The sequence below is a fragment of the Macaca thibetana genome, chromosome 17 (genome assembly GCF_024542745.1).
Source record: "Macaca thibetana thibetana isolate TM-01 chromosome 17, ASM2454274v1, whole genome shotgun sequence".
NCBI lineage: Eukaryota > Metazoa > Chordata > Mammalia > Primates > Cercopithecidae > Macaca > Macaca thibetana.
The window spans coordinates 63,877,113-63,883,691 of NC_065594.1; the positions used below are offsets into that span (position 1 = coordinate 63,877,113).

At 41.3% G+C, this 6,579-nt stretch overlaps 1 pseudogene; it reads right to left on the reverse strand.

Moving 5' to 3' along the window:
• Positions 1-5,058: 5,058 nt before the first annotated feature.
• Positions 5,059-5,772, reverse strand: LOC126940274 (homeobox protein VENTX-like; annotated as a pseudogene).
• Between the last annotated feature and the right edge of the window lie 807 nt (positions 5,773-6,579).

Genomic DNA, 6,579 nt, shown 5'->3' on the forward strand with positions numbered 1-6,579 from the left:
GTTACATTGGCTGGATTTTCAACTTGAAAAAAGGGATTATGTCATGTTTATCTTTGTATTTCCAGCATCTGGCAGAGGGCATGGCACAGTGCAGCTGCACAGAATTAGGCAATTAATTAAGAGCATGTCTAGTTCCACAAAGGATTTGAGGTAGTTTATAGGAAGTGCATACAATAAGGTAACAAAATATAAGTATAGTCTAACCACATTCTTAGGGAAACTACAAATTGGAAAAGGCTATCAGCACCCAACCTGCAGACCATAAGGTCCTTAGAGCCATTTTAATGTGGCTACAGGTTTACACCTGAGTATTATGGTGTCTGAAGTAAAAATGGGAAATACCACTTTTGCACTTTTGCTACTTTAAAAGGGCATGCTTATATGTAAGTTGTATTCCATATTTCTACTCACAAGATGCCAAATTCATAGAATTATGGTATTTTCTTTTTTCACACTCTGCCAGTAAGGATGGCATAATTTTAAAAAAGTGCTTGTAAGTTATTAATCACCCCAGCTCATGCCCCCTCCTTTTTAACCAAACACATTTTACCTTTCAAAATAGTGTATCTCCATTTATAAAATGTACATGGGGTGCAGGACATTTTTAAATATCCTTTGGAAAGTGGCCAAATTCTGAAAATAAAATGCTACATTGGGAGTTGCTTCATAATATTAGGAGGAAACCTGTAGTTTTCTTAGGAAAACAAAATGTTTTTAAAGGCACTGAATTTAGAAAGATGTCTTCAATGTAGGCTTTCATATAAAAGACACTGAGATATGTCAATATTATGGAAGCTATATTATCTCCATAGAGCAAACACATGAGTTTTTTTTGTTTTGTTTTGTTTTTATGAGACAGAGTCTTAGACTGTCACGCCCAGGCTGAAGGGCAGTGGTGTGATTTTGGCTCATTGCAACCTCTGCCTCCCAGGTTCAAGTGATTCTCCTTGCCTCAGCCTCCCAAGGAGCTGGGATTATGGGTGCCCACCACCATGCCTGGCTAATTTTTTTGTACTTTTAGTAGAGATGGGGTTTCACTATATTGGCCAGGCTGGTCTTGAACTCCTGACCTCATGATCTGTCTGCCTCAGCCTCTCAAAGTGCTGGGATTACAGGCATGAGCCATCGCGCCCGGCCCACATGAGTTTGTAAGACTGTTTTCGTAGTATTTTTTCAGTCAATTAGCACCACTGTGCTCAAAGAATGTATAGGTTGTCAAGATCCAATAATCTGCATAGAACTCTTTAATTATCTGATGTAATCCATGTTCACAATGTTCATCGTCCAGAAATATAAATGGACCCCATATGCTTTAGGAACTTTCTTCAAATAGTATTATATATCTATTACTCTATCTTTTAAATAAAAGGTTAAGAAGCTTAAAAATGCTCATAATTGTACAATGAATGATGGTAAATTTGAACTATTTCACATGTAGAACGAGGTGAAATACACGTCCAGGTCTTCAAAGATAATACTCTAGAGGAAATATTTATATTCTATGCAAAACAGTGCTTAGATTGGGCTCTTGTTATTTCTTTTAAAATATATTATTTATTTATTTAGAGACAGAGTCTCAGTCTGTCACCCAGATTGGAGTGCAGTGGCGCAGTCTCAGCTCACCGCAACCTCTGCCTCCAGGGTTCAAGTGATTCCCCTGCCTCAGCCTCCTGAGTAGCTGGGATTACAGGCGTGCATCACCACTCCAGGCTAATTTTTGTATTTTTCATTTGAGATGGGATTTCACCATGTTGGCCAGGATTCCTTATTTATTTATTATTAATTGGTGGAAGGAAGTTTGAGATGTTAGTCAAAGGATACAAAACTTCAGATAGATAGGAAAGATAAGTACAAAAGATATATTGTACAGAATGGTGACTATAGGTCATAACAATGTATTGTATTCTTAAATATTGTTAAGGGAGTAAATTTTAAGTTTTCTCATCCACTGTCCAAAAATAATGAGTAGGCGAAGTAATGCATTTGTCAATTAGCTACATTTAATCATTTTACAATGTCTACATATTTCAAAATAACATATTAGACACAATAAATATATATAATTTTATGTCTCAATTAAAATAAATTTTAAAACAAAAAGAAAAACAGAGAGAAAAATATGAAGAAAAGAAGGAAAGAGAGGTTTTCAATGTTAGCCAACTATTGAGCTACAAGATTTAAAAATTACAAAAATTAAGGTTAACAATTCTCAAAACTTAGTAAAAACTTGAGGTAGAAAATATGCCAAACATAATTGAAATAGGTGGAGGAACTTAGATTCCAAAGGATACTAATTAATGCTTAAAAATAAATACAATCACTCTTTGTAGCTCGAAAAATAAAAGATGCACAACTCACTTTAATCATGCCCTACCTAACTCCTGTGTATGTTATGAGGATTAGAGAATTGATGTACATAATGAAGCTTTATCAACTATAAATCACTGTATCTTAGCTATCTAAGTGCACCATTATTTTACTTGCTTTTGGCTGTTTGTAAAATAATTTAAAAGGAAAAACTATGGGAAGTCGGCTGAGCAAAACCCAAATGCATACCTAGAATCTTCATCTGATTCTCCAAACAGTATTTTTATCAAAAGGTCTGATAGTTGTTAAGATTATGATGGAAACATGTTAGAGGAGTGTAAAAACCAAACATTAGACCCATAGAAAATTCTGCAAAAGGATGGCCCCTTTTTAATGCTTGTTCTCTAATAAACCTAAGTGTAAACTTAGTAGAATTCATATGGCACATTTCCCTACCAGTCTCATCATAGTCAAGCTTCTATTATATGTAGGTACCATCTCACATTACACATTGTAAACTTTGAATTTATGTGTATGTATGAATATATATATATACACACACACACACACACATACACACACCAGTGTTAAAAATAATAATGTAGTTGGTACATTGTATGAAGCACAATAACAAGATTCATTTACTGACTATAGATTGGAAGTTATACTTTCAAATTAGTATGTGATACATCACCTTATATATGTGCTACTCACACTAAATACTAGCTCTTTGGGTAAATAAAACTGATACCATTTGAGTAGTATCACAGCTGAAAACTTAAAAACGAGAGAAAAGCATTAGAAATGGAGCAAAACAGGAGGAAAGTCAGAGACAAAGGCTGTCTAATAACTTTAAGGAGAAGAGTAAAGCCCTGGAAAGTACATCTACGTAAGTTATTTAATTCTGATTTTAACCATACTGTCATATTGTCATATAGCATGTAGTTTATATAGTAACATAGATATATAAAAGTTAGCTTATATTTTTTAGCAGTTGAAACCACTAAGCTCTATTTGTAACTGTAATCAAATTGTAGCTTATTTTAGAAATCAATAGAAATTACTATCTGTTCAAAAATGTTCTGTTGGGCAGTAATAAATTTAAGATCAAGATTGAAAAGGCATTATGAACAGCTTTAAGTCAGAAATTTGAAAAGTTATAGAAAATTAAAACATTAACTGCAAATATGTAAACTATTAAAACAGATTGAAGAATATTACATTTCATAAACTCTGTGTAATAGTGTAACTGCCCAATGGGTTTACCCTGCCCGCCACCTAGACAGAGCTGATTTATCAAGACAGGGGAATTGCAATAGAGAAAGAGTGATACACACAGAGCTGGCTGGTTGTGTGGGAGACTGGAGTTTTATTATTACTCATATCAGCCTCCCAGAGCATTCGCGGAGCAGAGTTTTTAAAGACAACTTAATGGGTAGGGGGAGGCCAGTGAGCCAGGAGTGCTGACTGGTCAGGTCAGAGACAAAATCACAGGGAGTCAAAGCTGTCTTGTTGTGCTGAGTCAGTTCCTGGATGGGGGCCACAAGATTAGATGAGCCAGTTTATGGATTTGGGTGATGCTAGCTAAACCATCAAGTGCAGGGTCTGCAAAGTATCTCAAGCACTGATTTATTTATTTATTTAGTTAGTTAGTTTTTTTGCGGCGCACTTGTACTTTTATCACGGACAATGTGCCCCCATCCACATCCACAAATTAGTGCTGTCCAGGCCACACCCAGGAGCCCCTGTCCAACCACTGTCCTCCCAGGGCGTCGCCCAGGCTTCCTTCACACAGTCACTCGCTAGGACACACAGCAGCTCTTGCACTCTTACCTGAGGTTGTATTATAAAAGCACGTGCTGGTTGAAAACACTTCCAACAATGCAGAAATGAGCATGGGGAAAGTGGAACTTGCTGTGGACACGGCCACACGACCACGCTTTTGTTCCTGTTGGGATGCCTAGGTCGGTTTCACAGGTCGCCTCGCAGTCCTGCAGGCTGAACCCGTCTATCTGGGCGCCCTGCGCTGCCTACCTCCTGGGCACTCTGAGGCGACGTGGACCGATGCGCCCTTGTCTAAGGTTCGGTGCGTGCAGTCAGGACTGCACCAACAATGTTCCGTCCATCGATGAGGGAGAGTCCTCCCGGGGAGGGGCTTCCGTGACTGCCATTCTGGGCACTTCCGGAGTTTCTGCAGGAAGTGCTGTCTTTGAGTCACTCTGTTTTGTCCCGAGGCTGCTGCGAGGAGGAGGACAGGTGAGCACATGCTGGAGGGTGGGGACGTGCGGGAAGGCTTCAGTCCAGGCACAGTCACAGGTCCCGGCTGCCCTGCTTTCCCTGGCCCGAGAAGAGCAGCCCCCAGCAGGCTGCGGGCACATTCCCGGCTCATGCAAGGCCTAGACCGCTCTGCAGGGCCCCAGCGCCCCGCCTTAATTTTCACCTTTGTTCCCTCCTGCTTTCCAGCTTTGGAGTCCTTGTTAGGAGGAACTCGAACCACAAGCTTATAAACGCGACACCTGCATTCCCTTCCAATCCTTCATGGTTTTCTTTTTTACACACAAAGCTTACAACCTTTACTTTTTCCAACTGCAAAACAGTTTTTCCAACACATTTTTAAAAACAAATTATCCTTTTATCATATGCTGAAAGCCCTACCCATAACAAGCCCACTTCTGCCTTTGACTCTGTTCACCGACCTTTCATTTACTTCCTAATCCAACCCTTTTGGTAACTTTCACTGAAGAGGTGGCTTTAACAAATACATTCTCCAGAAATCTCCAGAACCTTTGCGTGGGTCAGGGTGAAAGGTGCCGCCAGGACGTAAGCAGAACAGCTGAGTCCTCCGGGTAGGTGCCAGGTGCCATCTGCACAGGCCGCGTGTGTGGGAGACATGGAGTCAGACGCGCTTGCTGAAAATGCAGCCGCTGTCTCTGGCAGAGCACACAGGCCCCAGGGCCCTGCGGACAGGGCTGGTCCCAGCGTATCCACGCCACTTCCTGGGTTTGGGGGGTGTTACACCAGAGGCTGCCCGCAGCAGGAAGCCCACGCAGAGGCCAGGGGCTCTTATTCCACTTGGCAGAGACTCCCAGGAGCCACGGGGCATCATCAGAGCCTGGGGCCCTGGCAGGGTAGCCCAAGGGCACAGCAGCTGCAGGCCCTTGGCAAGACCGGAAGACGGTGAGTGGAAAGCCGGGGCGCGTGGAGCGACCCCGAGAAGGGGCTGTTCAGCTGTGAGTCCTGCATTTGCCGTTCGTGTTTCATCCAGCAGTTTTGAAACCAGGTTTTTATCTGGACCTCTGAGAGCTGCATCTCCCTGGCCAGCCCCTTCCGCTCCAGAGGGCCCAGGTACTGGTGGTGCCAGAAGTCGCCTTCCTAGGCGCGGACCTGCTCTGTGCTGAAAGTTGTGCGGACACGGGGCCGCCAGGAGTTTGGCTCCTTACTCAGCCCTTCACAGAAAAGGGTCATGCAGCCTCTCTGTCCTGGGCCCCCACCCCAGTCCCTTACTGCAGCCGGGGTGGCTCCTCTCTCCTCTCAAGCACTAATCTTAGAAGCAGTTTAGGGTGAGTCAGAATCTTGTAGCCTCCAGCTGCATGACTCCTAAACCGTAGTTTCTAATCTTGTGGCTAATTTCTTAGTCCTACAAAGAGAGTCTGCTTCTTAGGCAAGAAGGAGGTTTGTTTTGGGAAAGGGCTGTTTCCTTTTGTTTTGGGAAAGGCTAAGTTCCTCTCAAAGTTCAGCCTATGCCCAGGAATGAACAAGAACGGGTTGGAGGTTAGAAGCAAGATGTAGTTGGTTAGGTTAGATCTGTTTCACTGTCTCGGTCATAATTTTGCAATGACGGTTTCAATGGTATATTAGTGTTCATTTTATTCTCCATTTTATTGCGTATCTACAGCTGTACTTTTTTATAATACTCGAGAAAAATCTGCCTCTTTTATTAATTCTTTTCATTTTTTTTTTTCCACTGACAGCTTTGGTTTTGTTCATCTTCTCTATTGAATCTTGATTCGCTAATTTAGTAATTTATATTCTCATGTTAGTTATTTCTTCTTGCATTTATTTTGTGTTCCTTTTTCAGACAAGCTGAACATTTTGCTCACGATTTTTATCCTTTTATCCTTTACTAATGTAAATATTATATCCATAATTTTAAAAATATACCTGACACCACCTTTGCAAAATTATTGACAGTAAGAGAAGTTTGACACAGTTGATTTCATCTTGCTTCTAACCTCCAAGATGTCCTTGGTCACTCCTGGGCATACGCCAAGC